This window comes from Pan paniscus, chromosome 1 (genome assembly GCF_029289425.2).
Source record: "Pan paniscus chromosome 1, NHGRI_mPanPan1-v2.0_pri, whole genome shotgun sequence".
NCBI lineage: Eukaryota > Metazoa > Chordata > Mammalia > Primates > Hominidae > Pan > Pan paniscus.
The window spans coordinates 194957720-194980963 of record NC_073249.2 but is presented as its reverse complement, the minus strand read 5'-3'; the positions used below and the strand labels follow the sequence as shown (position 1 = coordinate 194980963).

Genomic DNA, 23244 nt, shown 5'->3' with positions numbered 1-23244 from the left:
GCGTCAGCTTTCCGACCTTCTGTGGAACAATTCTGAGGGTATTCCTCATGGTTTCTCTGAGGGGCCCCAGCAGGATATGCCCAGTTGCCTACAGTGGGAACCAGCTCAGAGAACACCCTCGTTGAAGGAATCATTGGTCCTGTGGAGCCCCACGGCCTGGGTGCGTCTACTTGCCTCTTTGCGGTATCATTTACTTGCTTCTCCATCCCCTATATTTCCTGTAGATAGAAGTCCGGCCTCAGGTTCAACTCTTCTGGCAAGGCACCAGAGCAGGCACTGTTGGTGTCCCACCATGTCCCATGGGCCAGTGCTGGAGGCTACCTGCGGACCTTCTGAGTCTTGCAAACTGAGGGCATTTTCTGCTCCTGAGAAGAGCCAGGGAGTTAACAACCCCGAGCAGCCTTTGACTAGCGTTGGGTGGAGATTGGTGGCTAAATAGCCCAGCTTCCTCGCCTCTCTAGGGAAGGTTTCCGACATGTTCTGTATAGCCTTTCAGAGGGTCCCCAGAGGAGCGGAGCTCCAGTTCCCGGAGTAAAGACCCACTCATTAATTCACTTTTTATTGGCTTTCTGCCTTTCCCTGCCTCACTTCCCTATTCTCTTAAAGATGGATGCTTTCTGGGATCATCTTCCAAATAAATCACTTGCACCCCGATCCTTTTCCTAGATACGGTCTGCTTTTTTGGGAAATCCAAACTAAGGCAGCCCGTTCTCTGCATGGGGCTGTGTACTGCACGTGACTTCACTTCAGGAGATACAAGAGCAGTGCTAGGGTGGGCCCATGGGCTCAGGTGTGACAATCTGATCCCTCCATTATGAAATTCTCCATCAGCTTTTCACATTAATAATTTCATCTATAGGGGATTATTGCCTGAATCCATCATTTTATTAGGAGTTGTAAAAAAGATGGTTTTCTAATTCTATCAATCCTTTCACATTTATTAGCTGGAATTTTTTAATAAAAGAACTTTCCCTCATAAACTAGGGCTTTAAATTGAGATTCGGTAGTAGAAAAATGACAGGATGAGGGCCTAATTCTTTCTTTCCATTGCTAATTCTCAGGACAAGGAATTGCACCCTGGTTATCTCCAGTGGTATTTAATGATACCTGTTTGATTTAGGGCTTTCTCTCTACCGATATGAAAAAATGAGTGTTTACATAGTATGTTTCAATCCATTTCAGTCATCATTCTTTTGATGATAAGTAGTCCCATCTTTAGCCAGTGAGTGTCCCTTCTTGTTGACCCCTATGCCCTTTGGATATGATCCCATTACTTTTTGACAATGTCCTTGCTTTCTGGCCCAATAGGATGTCCCAGGCTCCTGTTGTCTGTTTTTTTTTTTTTTTTTTTTTTTTGAAACAGAGTCTCTCACTGTCCCCCAGGCTGGAGTACAATGGCATAATTTCAGCTCACTGCAACCTCTGCCTCCCAAGTTCAAGTGATGCTTCTGCCTCAGCCTCCCGAGTATCTGGGACTACAAGCACACACCACCACGCCTGGCTAATTTTTGCATTTTTAGTAAAGACAGGGTTTCACCATATTGGCCAGGCTGGTCTTGAACTCCTGACCTTGTGATCCGCCCACCTTGGCCTCCCAAAGTGTTGGGATTACAGATGTGAGCCACCGTGCCCGGCCATGTGTCTGCTTCTTTTCCCAGACCTGGAATCTGCCATTCCTCCAAGGAGCCCTGGTTCTTGGTAGATGGTGAACACGATCTGGGCACAAGTGCACACATTGCTGCCGGGTTATTATTGTTTCTAAACCTTTTCAGTGGACAGAGCTAGGAAATACATACTTTTGAACAGGAAAAACAAAAGGATTAAGAGTTTCTGCTGATAGTTCCAATTCCAATCTAATATTTCAGGGTATTTATTTAATCTCTTTGGTCTTATCTTCATATCTTTTTTCTCATACACTGAAGATTTTAGATTCTAGCACTAACAATTACGTATTTGCATTATTCCGTGGTTTTTATAAAATAGTTTCAAAAATAATGCCAATATTTTTATTAACAAGATTTCCAGATGAAGATGAACTTTTAAGACCTCCAGGAGGAAATTAAGACATGAGGGCTCTCAGCCTCAACCTCCTGGGCTTCAGCCATCCTCCCACCTCAGCCTCCCTAGTAGCTGGAAATATAGGCACATGCCACCACGCCTGGCTAACTTTTGTATTTTTTGTAGAGACGGGGTTTGACCATGATAGCCAGGATGGTCTCGATCTCCTGACCTCGTGACCCGCCCACCTCGTCCTCCCAAAGTGCTGGGATTAGAGGCGTGAGCCACCGTGCCTGGCCATAATCATGTATTTTTTTAGGTGTAGCCAAGTTTCCCTCCAAAAGAGTTGTTCTGTTTTGCATTCCCATTAACAACCATTTTTCAGGCATTCATTCAATAAACACATGTTGCATACCTACTATGTGTCAGGCACTGGCTCATTTGCTGAGGATGCATACAACAGAGAAAGAGACACACGGCCCCTGCACTGAGGAGCTTCTAGTCTGGTAAGGAAGAGGAAGGTAAACAGATAACCACACAAATAATCGCTTATGATATGTATTAAGAAGGAGAGGCGGCCGGGCGCGGTGGCTCACACCCGTAATCCCAGCACTTTGAGAGCCGAGGTGGGAGGATCACAAGGTCAGGAGATCGAGACCATCCTGGCTAACACGGTGAAACGCCGTCTCTACTAAAAATAGAAAAATTAGCCGGGCATGGTGGCCGGCGCCTGTAATACCAGCCACTCAGGAGGCTGAGGCAGGAGAATGACGTGAACCCGGGAGGCGGAGCTTGCAGTGAGTTGAGATCGTGCCACTGCACTCCAGCCTGGGTGACAGAGCGAGACTCCGTCTCAAAAAAAAAAAAAAAAAAAAAAAAGGAGAGGCTGCTTTTGGCGATGGTTGACACCTGTAATCCCAGCTACTTGGGAGGCCGAGGCAGGAGGATCACTTGAGGTCAGGAATTTGAGACCAGTCTGAGCAACATAACTAGACCTCGTCTCTACAAACAATAAAAAATTAGCTGGGAGTGGTGGTGCACTCCTGTAGTCCTAGCTATTCCAGAGGCTGAGCCAGGGGGATTGCTTGCGCCGTGGAGTTGGAGGCTGTAGTGTGCTATAATCACGCCACTGCCCTTCACCCTGGGCAACAGTGAAATTCTGTCTCAAACATAAGAAGGAAGAGAGGAGAAGAGGGGAGGGGAGGGGAGGGGGGAGGGGAGGGGAGGGGAGAGGAGAGAGGGAGAGAGGAAGGAAGGAAGGAGAGAGGGAGAGAGGAAGGAAGGAAGGAAGGAGAAAGGGAGAGAGGAAGGAAGGAAGGAGAAAGGGAGAGAGGAAGGAAGGACCGATTTTATAAGAGTTCACAATAAGGAGCCTTAACTCAATTTGAGGATCAAGAAGATCTTCCTGAGAAATAATGAATAAGCTGAAATCTGATGAACAAATAAGAATTAGCCAGGAAAAGTGGGTGAGGGGAAATGCCTGAGGTCAAAGAGGAAATCCAACCAGAAATTACAATAATCAAATCAGTTAAAAGAGAAACCCTTTAAAACCTATAGGGTAGTGATCAGTAGTCCAAAGATAATTTATAACTTTAAATAATTTTGTTGTTTAAAAAAACTGAAAATATGAGCGGGTGCAGTGGCTCATGCCTGTAATCCCAGCACTTTGGGAGGCCAAGGTAGGTGGATCACCTGAGGTCAGGAGTTGGAGACCAGCCTGGCCAACATGGCAAAACCCTGTCTCTACTAAAAATACAAAAATTAGCCAGGCATGGCTGCAGACACCTGTAATCCCAGCTATTCAGGAGGCTGAGTCAGGAGAATCACTTGAACCTGGGAGGTGGAGGTTGCAGTGAGCCGAGATCACACCATTGCACTCCGGCCTGGGCGACAAGAATGAAACTCCGTCTCAAAAAAAAAAAAAAAAAAGAAAGAAAAACTGAAAATAAATTAATTATAAATATGCAACTTAAGAACCTAGAAAAGGACCAAGATAAAAGAAAATAGAAGAAAATTAATAAAGATAAAATAAGAAATTAATGAAGTAGAAAAGAAAGAAAAAAAGTAGAAAAGAAAGAAAAAAAATTTTTTTTTTTTTTGAGACAGAGTCTTGCTCTGTCACCCAGGCTGGAGTGCAGTGGCCTGATCTCAGCTCACTGCAAGCTCCACTTCCCAGGTTCATGCCATTCTCCTGCCTCAGCCTCCCGAGTAGCTGGGACTACAGGTGCCCACCACCACGCCTGGCTATTTTTTTGTATTTTTAGTAGAGACGGGGTTTCACCGTGTTAGCGAGGATGGTCTCAATCTCCTGACCTCATAATCCGCCTGCCTCGGCCTCCCAAAGTGCTGAGATTACAGGCGTGAGCCACCGCACCCAGCCAATTTTTTTTTTTTATACTTTAAGTTCTAGGGTACATGTGCACAACGTGCAGGTTTGTTACATATGTATACATGTGCCATGTTGGTGTGCTGCACCCGTTAACTCATCATTTACATTAGGTATATCTCCTAATGCTATCCCTCCCCACTCCCCCCACCCCACAACAGTCCCCGGTGTGTGATGTTCCCCACCCTGTGTCCAAGTGTTCTCATTGTTCAATTCCCACCTATGAGTGAGAACATGTGGTGTTTGGTTTTCTGTCCTTGCGATAGTTTGCTCAGAATGATGGTTTCCAGCTTCATCCATGTCCCTACAAAGGACATGAACTCATCCTTTTTTATGGCTGCATAATATTCCATGGTGTATATGTGCCACATTTTCTTAATCCAGTCTATCAATGATGGACATTTGAGTTGGTTCCAAGTCTTTGCTATTGTGAATAGTGCCGCAATAAACATACGTGTACATGTGTCTTTATAGCCGCATGATTTATAATCCTTTGGGTATATGCCCAGTAATGGGATGGCTGGGTCAAATGGTATTTCTAGTTCTAGATCCTTGAGGAATCGCCCCACTGTCTTCCACAATGGTTGAACTAGTTTATAGTCCCACCAACAGTGTAAAAGCGTTCAATAGGATAAATTTTTAAACTGGCTCTTTGAAAGTACTTTTTAAAAACACAAAATTGGCCTGGCTCAGTGGCTTACATCTGTAATCCCAGCACTTTGGGAGGCCCAGGCGGGCAGATCACTTGAGGTCAGGAGTTCAAGACCAGCCTGGCCAACATGGTGAAACCCTGTCTCTACTAAAAATACAAAAATTAGACAGGCATGGTGGCACGTGCCTGTAATCCCAGCTACTTGGCAGGCTGAGGCAGGAGAATCGCTTGAACCCAGGAGGCGGAGGTTGCAGTGAGCCGAGATCGCACCATTGCACTCCAGCAATAGAGCGAGACTGTCTCAAAAAATAAAGATAAAAATAGCAAATAAATAAATAAATACATACATACATAAATACATAAATGCACAAAATTGACTGGCACAGTGGCTCATGCCTGTAAACTTAACACTTTGGGAGGCCAAGACCACCAGATCACTTGAACCCAAGAGTTCAAAACCAGCCTGGGCAACATGGTGAGGTCCTGTCTCCACAAATAAAATAAAATAAAATAAATTAGCCAGGCATGGTGGTGCAAGTCTGTAGTCCCAGCAACTCGGAAGGCTGAGGTGGGAGGATCACTAGGAGGTTGAGGCTATAGTGACTTACGATCACACCACTGCACTCCAGCTTTGGCAGCAGAGTGAGACCCCGTCTCAAAATAAAATAAAAGCACAAAATCACTTGCAAGCTTAAATAAATAAAAAAGAGAGAAAATATATATAAAGGATGAGAAAGGAGATATCACTACAGTTATAGAAGTTACTAAATAATTTAAAAGTTAGCATTATGGCAACAAATGTCTTAGTCCACGGGAGACTGACAGTCAATCAAAATATAAATGACCAAAATTGACTCGAGAAGTAGAAAAGCTGAAGAGAACAATAATCAAAGAAAAGATTTAAAAGGCTGTTGAAGCGCTCTCATTAAAACAAATCATAAGTCTCTCTCTCTCTCTGTTTTCCTCTTCCCCTCCCTTCCTTCTTCCCTCCCTCTCATCCTCCCTCCCTCCTTTCTCCTCCTCCATCTCTCTCTCTCTCTCACCTTTTTCTGTGTGCTGGCTCCACTCCTTCATGTTACACAGTCTCTGCTATGGTTTGGATGTATGTGTCCCCCAAAATTCATAAGGGTGGAACTAAAACCCAGTGTGATAGTACCCAGAGGTGAGGCCTCCAGGAGGTGATTAAGACATAAGAGCTCTCAGCCTGGGCAACATGGCAAAACCCTCTCTCTACAAAAAAATATAAAAAATTATCCAGGCATAGGGGTGCATGCCTGTAGTCCCAGCTACCTGGGAGGCTGAGGCAGGAGGAACATTTGAGCCTGGGATTCAGAGGTTGCAGTGACCCGAGAACACGCTATTACACTCCAGCCTGGGCGACAGAGAGAGACCCTGTCTCAAAAAAATAGGCCGGGTGCAGTGGCTCATGCCTGTAATTCCAACACTTTGGGAGACCGAGGCGGATGGATCACCTGAGGTCAGGAGTTCGAGACCAGCTTGACCAACATGGAGAAATCCCATCTCTACTAAAAATACAAAATTAGCCGGGCATGGTGCATATGCCTGTAATCCCAGCTACTCAGGAGGCTGAGGCAGGAAGATCACGAACCTGGGAGGTGGAGGTTGCGGTGAGCTGAGATCGCACCATTGCACTCCAGCCTGGGCAACAAGAGAAAACTCCGTCTCAATAAATAAACAAATAAATAAATAATAAATAAATAAGGGCTCCACCTGCATGAATGGGAGTAGTGCCCTTATAAAAGGTCTCAAGGGAACTAGCTAGGCTCTTTTGCCCTTCTGTCGCTTCCGCCATGGGAGGACACAGCATTCGTCCCCTCTGGAGGATACAGCAATGAGGCACCCTCTTAGAAGCAGGGACCAGCCCGTCACCAGACACTGAACCTGCCAGCACCTTGATCTTGAACTTCCAGCCTGCAAAACTGTGAGAAATCGATTTCTGTTCCTTACAAATGATCCAGTCTCAGGTATTTTGTTAAAGCAGCATGAACACACTAAGACATTGTCCACACAACCAGAAAGGGATCCACTGGTAACCTCAGAGGCAGCTCGCCGACAGCCCACCCTTCATTCCCTTGTGAAACATAAGAACGAGGACTGGCCTATCCTGTTCATTATAACAGTAATAATCAGAACAACAATAATAAAAACCATAGACTGCTTGTCCAGCTTGAGTTGCAGGGTCAGTCGTTACAGTGTCTGAAGGATGCAGTCTGGGGCCCTGCCTAGGTTGGGGCACGCTCCTCCACTTCATGGCGGAGGCAACTGGGGCACCGTAATTGATAACTCCACCCAGGTCACGTGGCGCTGGGGGCAGTTACCCAAGGAACCATAAGCCTATGGATGATCACCGTGCCCTGCAGGCACTCCAGCACTTTCAGACAATGAAAACGGGAAGATTTCCCAATCTGTTCCATACTCTACTGGTTCCTTCTCATTTTCATTGCCTGACTTGAGGCATGATGAACCATGACCTCAAGTCAGACAAGGCCACAAGGCTAAAATTTAACTGGATACCATCTCCAATGTCATTCATACGACATTGAACACATACTTGTGGAGCACCCACCTTGCTCTGGGCACTGGGGAATCAGAAAGGGACAAAGAGAATATCCAACAAGACCTGTCTTCGTGGTGCTCACTTTCTGTCCATGGAGTTGTGGGGCCCCAAGAACATGACAGAATGAAAGATCCAATCCAGTTCAAAGGTCTTTGTTGTAAAATGAAATACCATGTTTACATATCTTAGGAGACAAAGAAACGTGAAACCTAGCCCCAATCTGAGTAAGAGTGCAGCCTTCTCAGAGTAAAGAGAATAATTAGATCATGTGAGTCACTGGAATCCAGGAAGCAGCCTACATGAGGCTCCCATTTTGTAAGTTTCAAGAAAGCAATTTGAAGTAGCGGCTAAGCGCAAGGATTCTTAGTTCAACTCTCAGCTCCACTACTTATTGGCTGGGTGATCTGATTAAGTTTGTTACCTTCTTTATACCTCAGCTTCTGGGGCCAGGCCCCAGACTACGTCCTTCAGATGCTGTAAAAGTGATAAAAATTATATTTATCTCGTGGATTACATATATAAGAAAGTGTTTATTGAGTGCCTACCAAATGCAAGCATTATTCTAGGCATTGGGTAGACATCAGAGAACAAAACAAAGATCTTGACCTCTCGCAGGGGGAGACAAACAGTGAATGCAATAAGCAAGCAAATATATGTATTTTTGGAGATGATAGGTGCTGTGGAAAAAGGAAAAAATAAAGCAGAGAAAGACAGAGAAAGAGGGGAGGGAGGGCTTGCTAGATTCCTAGAGTAGTCAGAGTTGGCTTCATTGAGATGGTGAGATTTGAGTGGGAACTTAAAGGAGGTGAGTGAGTGAGTCAAAGCAGATATCTGGGGAAAGAGCTCTCCCAGCAGAAGGAACAAACAAACAGCTAGCGCAAAGGCCCTGCGGCAAGAGCTTGTCAGGGAGTGTTGGAGAAAAAACAAGAAAACCAGATGGCTGCAGCTGAGGAGGGGAGAAAGGAGTAAGAAAAGGAATCAGGGTCGGGTGTGGTGGCTCACACCTGTAATCTCAGCACTTTGGGAGGCCGAGGTAGGTGGATCACAAGGTCAGGAGTTCGAGACCAGCCTGACCAACATGATGAACCCTTGTCTCTACTTAAAATACAAAAATTAGTCAGATGTGGTGGCATGCACCTGTAATCCCAGCTACTCAGGAGCCTGAAGCAAAAGAATCACTTGAACCGGGGAGGCAGAGGTTGCAGTGAGCCGAGATCGCGCCATTGCACTCCAGCCTGGGTGACAGAGAGAGACTCCGTCTAAAAAAAAAAAAAAAAAAAAAAAGGGAAAGGAATCAGATGGTGGCAAGCCCTGGAGGGCACTGAAAGGACTTTGGCTTTTACTCTGAATGATATGGGAGCCACCAAAGGTTTTGAGCAGAGGAAGGACATGATCTGATCACATATTAAAAGAATCCCTCTGGATTCTGTGTTGAGACTAGAAGATAAGTGAACAAGGTAGACGCAGGAAGAACATACAGGAAATGCAATGGCTATTGCAGCAATCCATGCGAGAGATCGCAGTGGTTCAGACAAAGGCAGTAACAGCGGAGGTGGTAAGAAATGGCCAGATTCTGGATGTATTTTGATGGTAGAACCAACAGAATTTCCCAACTGGAATATGGGGTGTGAGGAAGAGAGGGGAGTCATCCGTTTTTGGTCTGAGCAATTGGAAGGACACTCATCAACTGAGGTAGAGCAGCCTTTGTAGGGGAAAGATCAGGAATTCAGTTTTGAACATGTTCAGTTTGAGATGTCTATTTTTATTTTATTTTATTTTATTTTTTGAGAAAGAGTCTCACTCTGTCGCCCAGGCTGGGGTGCAGTGGCGTGATCACAGCTCACTGCAGCCTCCAACTCCTGGCTCAAGCAATCCTCCCCGCTCAGTGTCCCGAGTAGCTAGGACTACAGGTGCGTACCACACACCCAGCTCTTAGACGTCTATTAGACATCCAAGTAGAGAGCTCCACTAGGTGATTGGATACTTGAGTGTGGAGTGAGAAGAGAGTTCTAGGCTGACAATAAAACTTCGGGAATCATAGGCATATCAGAAAATGTATTAAAGACCAGCCAGGAAATGAGAGCACATAGGGAAGAGAGGAGCTTCAATGGATCTTGCCAAGACCCAGGACATCCAACATGAGCAGAGACGAGGGAAGAGGAGGAACCACCAAGGAGACTTAGCATAACCAGTGATGTAGGAGGAAAACCCAGAGAAGGTGATGTCCTAGAAGTGGTGTCTGCAGGAAGAGAGAGGGCGTGTCAGATGCTACTGCTGGGTGCGTCCACTAAGATGAAAGAAGATGATCCAGGCAAGTACTGAAGAGAAGGACTGGCAGGGTGGGTTTAGAATAGCCTGGGAAGAGAGGAATGGGGAGCCAAACCCACCACCCTCTTGAGGAGTTTTACCGCAGAGGTGAGTAAGAAAAAAGTGGGGTAGTAGCTGGCAGGAAAATCTGGTCAAAAACGTTTGTTTTGTCTTGTTCTGTGTTATAAGATGGGAGAAATCACAGCATGTCTGCTTGCTGATGGGGATGACCATGGATCATTGCAGGGCAGGTCACTGGCTGAGAATGAGACGGGAGAGGTGCTGGGAAGTTGAGGAGTGAGCAGGATGTATGAAGCACTCACTTCAGAGCACGTGGGAGAGTGAAGGGTCTGCGGCACGGAGTGTGCTTGCTAGGCAGCCTTCCGGGCCCACTCGAGGTGTGTGGTCAAGGGTCATGATAATTAAATGCACTAATGCGTAATATGTGAAAAGCACTTAGAACAGAACCTGGCACATAGAAAACACTATATAAGCATTAGCGATTATTATTTAAAATTAAGTATAGAAAGGTCTAAGACCATCAAAACCATAATGTTTTATGTATTTATAATGTTTAAGAGTATTTGGCCTACTAGAATGACAATCTTGTAACTCCATTTTAAATGTGCAATGGGGTAATTAATTAAGACCTATGATTTCAAATTGAAATCTTATTAAAGTAATGCACAATATTGGAAAATCTAGGTGAGTTTTAGGCTCACCATATTTATTAGTTTAATTTTCTAGATTGATAGGAATTATTTTGTACTCAGGGAAGTTTTGTTTGTTAAGTGAGAAAACTTAAATACTTAAAAAGAAATCAAATATATTTATTAAGTTTATTTGTAAAGGTGTTTAATTAACTAAGTTCTTAAGTGGGACCAAACATTATTCAAAGTCACCTTAAAAATTATTGTTGACATTTATTAGGCTTATAAATAGAATAATAAGATTTGTAAGCTGAACATAAAAGCCTAAGGAGGAACCAAGGTTTTTGAATTTGTAATTTTAATAAATCGACTCCATTTTTAAAACCAAAAATAAACCTTCTTAATAGTCTTCTCTGCAAACAAAAATCATCCTCAAGGACGTCAAAGAAGAGCGTCAGCCAGTTCTAGGAGCAGCTGGTTCATGTGGGAGAAGAATCAGAGCCCAAAACAAACTACCTTGCCTTGGAGGTCATGTTGGGGGCTGAGCTCCATGAGTGAGCACCACATAGAGAAGGAATGGAATGAGGGCTGGAAGGAGAGGGGATGGTCACCCAGCTGGGATGGGAGTTGAGGGTGAAGGGCTGAGTCTTCAAGGCAGCTGGGAGATGAGTGAGAAAAGAGGCAACTTCAGGTATGAGCATTCTTCATTGAATCCTATATTATTAGAGTTCTCCAGAGAAGCAGAACCTATAGGATGGATGGATGGATGGATGGATAGATGGATGGATGGATGGATTAGATGGGTGGATATAGATAGATAGATAAGATAAATGACAGATAGATGATAGATTAGATAGAAGATAGATTAGATAGATGACTGATAGATGATGGATTAGATACATAAGATAGATGATAGATGATAGATAGATAGATAGACAGACAGATATAGAGATGAGATACAGATTACGGGCACGGTGGCTCACACCTGTAATCCCAACACTTTGAGAGGCTGAGGCAGGTGGATCCCTTGAGCTCAGGAGCTCAAGACCAGCCTGGGCAACATAGTGAGACCCTGTCTCTACTAAAAATACAAAAATTATCTGGGCATGGTGGCACACGCCTGTAGTCCCAGCTACTTGGGAGGCTGAGGTGGGAGGATCACTTGAGCACAGGAGACGGAGGTTTCAGTAAGCCAAGATGGAGCCACCGCACTCCAGCCTGGGTGATAAAGCGAGACTCCATCTCACCAAAAAAAAAAAAAAAAAAAAAAAGCTAGCGATTAAATAGATAGAGATAGAGGTGAGATAGATAGATACAGATGAGATGGATGGATAGATAGATAGATGAGAGGAAATTAACTGTGGAAATTGTCTCACATGATTATGGAGGCTGAGAAGTCTCATGGTATGTCATCTGCAAGCTGAAGAGCCAGGGAAGCTGGTGGCATAGCTCAGTCCAAGTCCAAAGGCCTCAGATCAGGGTAGCCAATGGTGTATCTCTGAGTTTGAGGCCAAAGGCCTGACAACCTGGCAGATCACTGGTGCAAGTCCTGGAGTCCAGAGGCCAGAAAACCTGGAGTTCAGATGTCCAAGGGAAGGAGAAGATGAGTGTCCCAGCTCCAGGGGAGTGAATATTCCTCTCCTCTGCTTTGTTGTTTTATCCAGACCCTCAGCCATTCGGGTGAGGGTGAATCTTCCTTACTCAGTCCACTGGTTCAAATGCCCATCTCTTCCACCCTCACAGACATACCCAGAAATAAGGCTTCACCAGCTAATGGGATATCCCTTAACCCAGTCGGGTTGATGCCTAAAATTAACCATCACAAATCCTTTTTTACATTATTCAGGACATACCAGTAAAAATGTGAATTGCAACCAGGTGAGGTGGCTCAGGCCTGTAATCCCAGTACTTTCAGGGACAAAGGCAGAGGATCACTTGAGCCCAGGAACTCAAGGCCAGCCTGGGAAACAAAGTGAGACCCCATCTCTACAAAAAAATAAAAATAAAAAATTAGATGGGCATGGTGGTGTGCACCAATAGTCCTAGCTACTTGGGAGGCTGAGGTAGGAGGATCCCTTGAGCCCAGGAGTTTGAGGCTGTGGTGAGCTACGATCATGCCACTGCACTCCAGCCTAGGCAACAGGGCAAGACCCTGTCGCTTTATTTAAAAAAAAAAAAAAAAGCGAATTGCTTTTACTTTGATTGCAGAAGTCTTTCTTCTAATACAATCCCAGGCCAGGACTGACCATAAAGGGCCCTGGCTTAGGAGAATCTGAGGCCTCCAGGCAGAAAACCAATTGTTGAGCTGGTGCCCACCTCTCTGTTCTGGCAAGACGTGCTAATCTGGAAGGCACAGAAGGAGTGCTACTGAGGACAGAGATAGATTGTTCCTGACGCTTTTCCTCAGCCTGGAAGCAGCCATCCTCAGAACGGCTCTTCTCCCTTGGCCTGATTCCTGGTTCCGCCTTCTGGGTTTGGTTTTGTTCCATTCTGTTTTCCAACTCCCATCTATTTAGTGTTTACTATGTGCCAGGCAATGCTCTCAGTTCTATACTCAATCATCTTGAGATGAGAACTCATGAGAACTGTAGGTGAAGGTCTCCCAACTCCCCAGTAAGGTCACTTGACTGGTTAGCCTATCCTGAGAGCTCAAACTCTTTTTTTTTTTCTTTTGAGATGGTGTCTCACTCTGTCACCTAGGCTGGAGTGCAGTGGCGCAATCTTGGCTCACTGCAATCCCCGCCTCCCAGGTTCAAGCAATTCTCCTGCGTCAGCCTCCCAAGTAGCTGGGATTATGGGCGTGTGCCACCACGCTCAGCTAATTTTTGTGTGTTTTTAGTTGAAACAGGGTTTCACTATATTGGCCAGGCTGGTCTCGAACTCCTGACCTCAGGTGATCCATCCACCTAGGCCTCCCAAGGTGCTGGGATTACAGGCATGAGCCACTGTGCCCCGCTGAGCTCAAACTCTTAACCACTGCAATGGTTTGGATGTGTGTGTCCCTTCAAAACTCATATACTGGAACTGAAACCCCAAGGTGATGGTATTAACAGGTGGGGCCTTTTGGGAGGTGATGAAATCATGAGGGACTGCCCTTGTGAATGGGATTAGTGCCGTGATGAAAGGGCTCAAAGGAACTAGCTAGGCCCCTTTCTGCTCTTCCCCCTTGTGCCACGTGAGGGTGTCATGGTAAGAAGATACCATAATCTGAGCAGGGCCTTCCTGGACACCAAACCTGTCAGCACCTTGGTCTTGGAACTCCCAGTCTCCAAAACAGTGAGAAAATAAATGTCTGTTCTTTATAAATGACTCCATCTCAAGTAATTTGTTACAGCAGCACAAATGTGCTAAGACAACCACCATGCTACGTTGCTTCTCTGTAACAAAGTTCCCAGAGACCTTGACATCAGGCTTAATGGCGGCCAGTCTGAACCTCAGTATCCTCAGGTATAAAATGGAAATAATGCATCCTATGTTAGGCAGTTCTATGAATTAACAGGGACAACTGTTCCAGGGCATAGAGAAAGAAGAAAATATCCTTGGTTTTCTTTAAGAAGATCTTGTCCACCTAACTCGACAAGGGTCATGCAGAAAAGAAAAAGACAAGACCAACCTCGCTTACTCACATTGCTACAAAACTCCTAAATAAAATTGAGGCAGGATGAGAAATGTTGCTGGGCGTGGTGGCTCACACCTGTAATCCTAGCTATTTAGGAGGCTGACGCAGGAGGATAGCTTGGGGACAGGAGTCCCAGACCAACCTAGGCACCATAGCAAGACCCTATCTCAAAAACTAAAAAAGATAAAAAGCCAGGCTTGGTGGCATGTGCCTGTAGTCTGAACTACTTGGGAGGCCGAGGCAGGATTGCTCAAGCCCGTAGGCCACTGCAGTCCAGCCTGGACAACATAGCAAGACCCTGCCTCTGAAAAAAAAAAAAAAAAGGAGAGAGAGAGAGAAATGCTATATTTCTCATACAACTGCGTTTACAGGCTAGGAGTTCGTACTCTTAAAAATATTAGCAAGGACAACTTAACAGTGTATTAGGATAGAAATATACTTTGATCAAGTGGTGTTTATCATAGGAATATTAGGATGGTTCAATATTAATAAATCTATTAATGTAATTTATCTGAGAAATAGTCTATAATAATGGTTTAAAAGAAAAATATACCATGACCAAGTGGTATTAGTTACAGGAATAAAAAGATTGATCAATATTAGAAAAACTATTAATATAATTTATCTTGTTAATAAGTAGAAAAAGAAAACCATATATTTTAAAAGATAATGAAAATGCACTTGATAAATATAATATCCATATAACTAAGTTTTTAAAGCCTTTGTAAAATAGAAATAAGATTCTTTCTTATGATTTTTTAAAATGTCTCAGACCAACTTTAAGCATCATGTTTCACAATGAAACTCTAGCTCCATTAAGCGAAGAACAATCAAGCGTCCCAGTCACAACTCTTAATTAACATTGCTCTGAAAGTCCTAGTTAATTTAGTTAGGGAAACACATGAAATGATATATAAATATTAGAAGGAAGGAGGCAAAGTAAGCATCATATAAAGTTAATATGACTATATATCTAGAAATCCCCCCCAAAAAATCCATTAAAAATATTAAGTGAGTCCAGGAATGTAGCCAATTATAAAGCAAATATACAAAAATCAATAGCATTCTCACCAAACAATAAAAAGTAGTTAGAGGCTGAGTGTGGTGGCTCATGCCTATAATCCCAGCACTTCGGAAGGATGAGGTGGGCGGATCACTTGAGGTCAGGAGTACAAGACCAGCCTGGTCAACATGGTGAAACCCCATCTCCACTAAAAATACAAAAATTGGCTGGGCATGGTGGCACGTGCCTGTAGTCCCAGTTGCTCAGGAGGCTGAGGCAGGAGAATCACTTGAGCCTAGGACGTGGAGGTTGCAGTGAGCCAAGATCGTGCCACTGCACTCAAACCTGGGTGACAGAGCGACACTCCATCTCAAAAAAAATGGCTTTAAATAGTTAGAAAAGTTAATGGGCAAATATTCCATTCATAATATTGGTAAAGGCATACCCACCTATTTCCCTCAAATTAACGTTAAAATTTACATATTCCAACTCAAAATCCCTAAAGTCCTTATCTTAGAATTTAGAAAGCAATTCTAAAATTAAATTGAGGCATAAAGCTATAAAAATATTCAGGAAAAATCTGAAAAATAAGATTGAGAAGGGGCTTCCCCATCCATTAAAATAAATTACAAAGTTTTAGAAATTAAAACAATATGGCCCTGGCACAGATGTTTTAAAATTTAAAAGGATTTTGGCTGGGCGTGGTGGCTCATGCCTGTAATCCCAGCACTTTGGGAGGCCAAGGCGGGCGGATCTCTTGAGGTCAGGAGTTTGAGACCAACCTGGCCAACATGGTGATACCCATCTCTACTAAAAATACAAAAATTATCCAGGTGTGGTGCCACTCACCTGTAATCCCAGCTGCTCCAGAGGCTGTGACAGGAAAATCGCCTGAACCCGGGAGGTGGAGGCTGCAGTGAGCCAAGACTGTGCCACTGCACTCCAGCCTGGGAGACAGAGCGAGACTCCATCTAAAAAAAATAATTATTATTTTATATATATATATATATATTTAAAAGGATTTTATTCTCATCAGACATGGTAAGGTGACAGACACAACTTCCCTTGAAAGAAGGGTTTATTATTAACGGTTGCCAGAAGGAGGGTGCATGCCACACCATGCAGGGCCACACAGAGAAGCACCAGGGTCAGTCAAGAGGCAGAAGGAGCAGGGGAAAGCATGGGCCAGGGCCTTTCTTGTGGTACTCCTGGGAAGGAGTGGGTGAGGCCAGGTAAGCAGCTGAACAGGTTTAGAATTGGATAGTCTGAATACTTTCACTAGCTCTGGGATGAAGAGGCGGTCCCTGGTTGTCTAATACCTGGCTCTGCCTCAGTTTAGGGCAGGAGGAATTTTGGGTTGGTGTGTTAGATAAGAAGGTAGTTTCAGGTATGGGCTCCAGATTGGTTGGTTTTCATACAGAACAACTTGCATTTAAACAACTTGCTCACAGGCAAGTTGTTTACTAAGAATGAGCTAGCCCTGGGAGGGGTGGTCTCTCCAAGATTAGTAATACCCCCAAGATGTCAAAGCATCATAAATAGAGAAAAGTTAAAATCATAATTAATAAAACAGAATAGACAAGTGATCAATAAAACAGAATAGAAAGATGAGACCAAAGTGCATAAAAGAATTCGATGAATGATCAACATGGTTTTCCTCATCAGTGAGAAATTGCTAGATTATTCAATAAATAATGTTGGGACAACTTCCTAACCACTTAAGAAAAAGTGAGCCGGGCATAGTGGCTCACGCCTGTAATCCTAGCACTTTGGGAGACCGAGGCGGGCAGATCACCTGAGGTCAGGAGTTCGAGATCAGCCTAGCCAACATGGTGAAGCCCCGTCTATACTTAAAAATACAAAAAATTAGCTGGGCGTGGTGGTGCACACCTGTAATCCCAGCTACTCGGGAGGCTGAGACAGGAGAATCACTTGAAGCCGGGAGGTGGAGGTTGCCGTGAGCCGAGATCGCACCATTACACTCCAGACTGGGGGACAAGAGTGTGACTTTGTCTCAAAAAAAAAGAAAAAAGAAAAAATTAAGTTAGAACTATATCTCACAAAATAAACTTGAAATGACTCAAAACACTAAGTGAAACTACACTGGGCTATAAATGTGTACATGTGGTATTTTTTATAAACTTGGGGTGGGGGAGGGTGGCCAGATAAAATACAGGTATACCCCATGAATTATCTGGGACATACTTATACTTTAAAATTATTTCTTGTTTATCTTGAGAACTAAAAATAAAGTCCTTAGCACTCCCAACCACCGAACAGACCCACTGGTAACCATGCAGGCTCCGAAGAAACCTTAAAAACTGAGCTCCCAGCCATGACAGGACAGGAGAGAGGATGCGCCTCGCTATACCCTCTCCCTTTTGCAGTTTAGACACAACAACTGGCCAGCATTCACGTTAAAATGGAGATCGTAAAGTCAGGGCGAGGCGGCTCACACCTGTAATCCTAGCACTTTGGGAGGCCAAAGTGGGTGGATCACTTGAAGTCAGAAGTTTAAGACCAGCCTGGGAAACATGATGAAACCCCATCTTTGCTAAAAAATACAAAAAATTAGCCAGGTGTGGGGGCGCCTGCCTGTAGTCCCAGCTACTTGGGAGGCTGAGGCATGAGGATCACTTGAACCCAGGAGGTAGAGGTTGCAGTAAGCCGAGATCGTGCCACTGTACTTCAGCCTGGGCCACAGAGCGAGGAAAAAAAAATAGTGATTGTAAGACTGATGAAACAGATAGTTTGTGACAATACGAAACCAAATTATAAACAAGACATAAGGCCATGCCAAGCTAGGGTTAAGTCATGCACCCCTACACTCATAGAATAAGTTATGGGTCAGGCATGGTGGCTCACATCTGTAATTCCAGTGCTTTGGGAGGCCGAGGTTGGACGATTGCTTGAGGCCAGGAGTCCAAGACCAGCCTGGGCAACATAGTGAGATCCCATCTCTATTTTTAAAATAAAATCAAATTTTTAAAATAAAAAAAAAATTTAAGAATAAACTAGGCCAAGCATGGTGGCTCACACCTGTAATCCCAGCACTTCGGGAGGCCAAAGTGGGCGGATCAGGAGTTCAAGACCAGCCTGGCCAACATGGTGAAACTCTGTCTCTACTAAAAATACAAAAAAAAAAAAAAAAATTAGCTGGATGTGGTGGCATGCACACATCCACCTACACGGGAGGCTACACCGGAGGCTGAGGCAGGAGAATCACTTGAACCCAGGAGGCAGAGGTTGCAGCGAACCAAGATTGTGCAACTGCACTCCAGCCTGGGCAACAGAGAGAGAATTGGTCTCAAAAAAAAAAAAAGAGAGAATAAACTATGTTCTATTTTCTTTTTCTCTAGCAGCGAAACAAACCCTAGCTTTGAGACAAGCGATAGTAAAACAGTTGCAGCTCATTCACCATGAGACTCTGACTAACTGACCCCCTCCCAGCCCTGCTCCACAAGCCATAACTACGACTTTGACTGGACAAGAGACTCATTTCAGTAACGTTCTCCTGATAAGAGATCACCACTCATGGACTGGCTCTGGCTGGTTTACAGAGGCTACGCTTGAGTGCCTTCCTGTTCCTACTTCACCTTTTGATGTATAGGGCTTAATTGTAAGGCATTTAAATGTTATGTCCCCACCCCAAAGTGAACATGGGATGCATGTAACATGCATGTTTGTTCAGTATTCATGTGTCAGGCCCCCCTTTGTGAATATTCATGGCTCTTCCTATAACCTGCTGAATATGTATACTTTGACCAACCCATTCAGCAGAAATCCCTGTTCCATTCTCCCCTCTCCCCAAGTGCTTAAGGAGCCTCTGCTGGAGGCTGTGCTTCTCAGCATGCAGAATGGCCAACCTGCAGGCTGCAACCCTTTACAAGAAATAGTCTTGCCAAATTTATAAATGGTGTGATTTTTTCAGTTAACAATCTGGAATTCAGCTTTAACTGGGCATCTTATATTTTATTTGCTAAATCTAACAACCCTGGGAGGGGTGACTCTTCTAAGAAAAGCAAATGACCAATTAACCACACTGAAAATCAAATAAATGCAAATAAAAATAGTGAAAAGACACTTTTACTTATCAACTAGGGGAAGACTAAAAACTGGGCTGGGCACGGTGGCTCACGCTGGTAATCCCAGCATTTTGGGAGGCCAAAGTGGAAGGATCACTTGAGCCCAGGAGTTCCATGAGACCAGCCTGGGTAACATAGGGAGACCCTGTCTCTACAAAAAACCAAAACATTAGCTGGGCATGGTGGCGCACACCTGTAGTCCCAGCTACTTGGGAGGCTAAGGTAGGAGGATGGCTTGGGCCCAGGAGGTCAAGGCTGCAGTGAGGCATGATCACACCACTGCACTACAGCCTGGGTGAGAGAGCGAGACCCTGTATCAAAAACTAAATAAATAAAAATTAATAAATTAATAAATTTTTAAAAATGGCCAAATCCAGTATTGGTAAAGGGGTGGGGAAATAGGCATGCCCCCTCTAGCTAGGACCACCACTCATTTTCCTCAACATTTCTGACCCTGTAGAGACCCAACCTTCAGTATTTGTGTCCTCACCTCATTCACTCCTCAACCCATCATAGTCTGGCTTCTGCCACCCTCACACTATTAAACGGCTCTTCCTCATCTCCAAACCCACGGGGATATCTCTCCTCTTGGTCTTACGCAATGTCTTTGATCCTGTTCCCCCACTTCTTTGTCATGATCACCCTCTTCCGTAGCATCCATGGCCCCCATCCCTCTCATCTCCGATTACTTTTCCCATCACTACTTCCCAGTCTTCTTTCTCTGTCCACCTGTTCAGTACAGGCGTTCCTCTCTCTTCTCTATTAAGTCCTCCTCCTTGCACAGTCTCCATGGGAATTCTCATACCACAGATCAAGGACTTGGCCTCCCACTGACATCAGCCTTCAGAGCACCAAGCCTACAAATCCAACTGTTTACTAGACTCTGGTGCTCCACAGAGCATCTCAAACTCAAATGACCAAAATGACAAACATCATCTTCACCACTAATCTTCATCTCAGAAAAGGCCACTGCCGTCAAATGAACCGTTCAAACCAGAAACCTGGGTGTCATTCTGAACTGCCCTCTCTCCTTCTCCACCCACAACCAAACCATCACCAAAATCACCAACTATTTTGCTTTCAAACTTCTCTCACATCCCTCTTGTTATTGTCAATTCTACTGCCACTGCATCACCCAAACCAGCTTCAACTGCTCCGTTTCCCTCACCCCCTACAACTCAAAAGAAAACAGGTGCAAGGTGAGAACAAGAAATTTGCAATGGCCGGGTGCAGTGGCTGACGCCTGTAATCCCAGCACTTTGGGAGACTGAGGTGGGCAGATGACTTGAGGTCAGGAGTTCAAGACCAGCCTGGCCAATATGGTGAAATCCCATCTCTACTAAAAATACAAAAAATTAGCCAGGTATGGTGGTGGGTGCCTGTAATCCCAGCTACTCGGGAGGCTGAGGCAGGAGAATCGCTTGAACCCAGGAGGCGGAGGTTGCAGTGAGCTGAGATTGTGCCATTGCACTCCAGCCTAGGCAATAAGAGTGAAACTCTGTCTCAAAAAAAAAATTGTCAAAAGAAATCCAAATGACCAAAAAACATGAAAGAGTAATCAACTCTGTTAGGAATTAAAGAGACACCCAACTTTAAAGTGAACGAGAAAAAAACAAAATACTGCCTTTGCCTAAACAATTAGCAAAGATAAAGAAAATGACCATCCATGGTAGTAATGAAGTTCTGGAGCAATGGGATATTCTCACACTGGAATTAACCCATTGGAAGGGATTTTTAAATTCAAAATTTAATTTCAAAATTCTGAATGAGCAGAAACTGCAACCCAGAAATTCCTCTTCAAGGAATTTATCCTAAGATGACTGGGCACAGCACTGAGCACTTACTCTGGGTATTTTCTCATTTAATCTTCACAGCAATCAGCCCGGTAAGGCTGGGAATATTGAGCCCATTATACAGAAGAGCAAACTGAGAGTTAAACAAATAACTCCCAGGATGCTTGTAAGTATCAGGGCTCAAACCACAAGCTTAAAAGCCCCCACTCTGCTGTCTCCTTGGCATAAATGTCTTGTCCTGTGGAGGAGGCAGACTCAGGAGAAATATCTTCTGGGTGCTTCCTGCCTGGGTGGGTCCTAGGGAGGCAGTAACGCAGCAAGTAAGAGAAGGGACATTTATGGAACCACAAGGGCAGCCCTAGAGGCTATGGAGAGGCTTGGAGGCAGCCATCTGGCCATGGGGTGGATTCCTAGGGAACTTGTTTTGATGTTGTACTTACATAGAAAATACGTGTTTTTACTTAACTGGCTTAGGGGAGTGGACAGACATTATAGAGAAATTGGCCCCAGGGGGAATATTTACACCACGGAAATTAGTGAATGCTACAAATCAGAGTGTATCAGTTAGGAACTGATTCAAGCACACATAAGCCAGCCAACAGTGTCTCATGTGAGTAGAAAGATTTTATTTTGTCTCCAGCACCCATATGGCTGGTAGCTGCTTCTGTCTTCTTGCTCTGCTGTTCTGTGGCTCTGGCATCACAGCCAAGTAAAAAAGAGGAAACCACGGATACGGAAAACATGATGAGCAGAGTCTGCCACAGGAGGATAGAGTCCCCAGGCCACCCTTGCTACCACCACTGTGGTGCCTTGGTTCAAGAATAAAATAATGCCCAAGTGTGGTGGCTCACACCTGTAATCCCAGTGCTTTGGGAGGCCAAGGCAGAAGGATCGCTTGAGGCCAGAAATTCAAGACTAGCATGGGCAGTGTAGCTAGACTCCTGTCTACAAAATTAAAAAAAAAAAAAATAGGTGGGGCTGGGTGTGGTGGCTCACGCCTGTAATCCCAACACTTTGGGAGGCCAAGGTGGGCAAATCGCTTGATCCCAGGAGTTCAAGACCGGCCTGGGCAACATGGTGAAACCCCATTTCTACCAAAATTACAAAAATTAGCCTGGCATGGTGGCACATACCTGTAATTCCAGCTACTCAGGAGGCTGAGGTAGGAGGATCGCTTGAACCTAGGAGGTGGAGGTTGCAGTGAGCTGAGATGGCGCCACTGCACTCCAGCCTGGGTGAGACTGTATCTCAAAGAAAAAAAAAGAAAAAATAGGCAAACATGGTGGTTTATGCCTGTAATCCTAGCTACTCAGGAAGCCGAGTCGGGAGGATCACTTGAGCCCAGGAGTTCAAGGTCACAGTGAGCTATGATTGCGCCACTCAACTCCAGCCTGAACAACAGAGTGAGACCCTGTCTCTAAAAACAATAAAATAGAAAATAAAATGACATAAAATAGATTCTAAGAGCTCTGACAGCCAGATGGTGAGAGAAGCAGCTGAGGGAAGTTTTAGAGGCACCCTGTAGCTTCGATGCTCCGTTCTGTTTCTGTATGTACCGGACGGGCAGCCCCTGCCTTCACCTCTGTCTCCCTGAGTGTATATGATAGACTGGCCTTGGCAGGGACATTGGCCTTCTCAGGCTGGGCAGTGGTGACTGGGGCTTCAAGAGCCTTCCCTATGGAGCCTCAGCTAGAGAGTTGATGCCGTCTGGTTACTGTAGTTTACTAACTAGTTTGGGGACCCTTGTATTGGTAAACTGGCTCAAAATTTTTCTTTAATTTAAGAAAACCACCCTGACTTGTAGCATTCATTAATTTCCACAGTATAAATATTCCCACTAGGGCCAATTTCAAGCTACCACCAAATAACAAGCAGCTCACAGGATTCCTGAAGATGTAACAATTGGCTCTAGGGCGCCTGTGCATGCTGACTCCAGCACGCCACTCCTGTGAGCCCTACTTTGGGAACTCCCAGAGATAACTAGGGATCCCTCTGAGGAGAGACTGAGGATTTGTCATCATATGAATGGGGTGTTGAGGTAATCAGGGAATTAAGCCCAACTTTGTAATAAGAAGCTGATAAAGTTAGGTACCCAAGCTATATGTGCACTAAAATGTTTTAATATGCATTCTTATTGTAAATAGACACAATGCTATTTATCCATTCAATAGGC

The 23244-nt window shown here is 44.6% G+C and overlaps 1 long non-coding RNA gene across 1 annotated transcript in view; it reads right to left on the bottom strand.

Moving 5' to 3' along the window:
• LOC134728907 (uncharacterized) overlaps window positions 1-18996 on the bottom strand; it is a 31584-nt gene extending 12588 nt beyond the window's left edge. The window contains exons 1-2 of the long non-coding RNA XR_010109771.1: window positions 18059-18996; window positions 16043-16164 (exon numbers count right to left, since the gene is read on the bottom strand). This is a non-coding gene — a long non-coding RNA (uncharacterized LOC134728907). The remainder of the gene's footprint in view (window positions 1-16042; window positions 16165-18058) is intronic.
• Between the last annotated feature and the right edge of the window lie 4248 nt (window positions 18997-23244).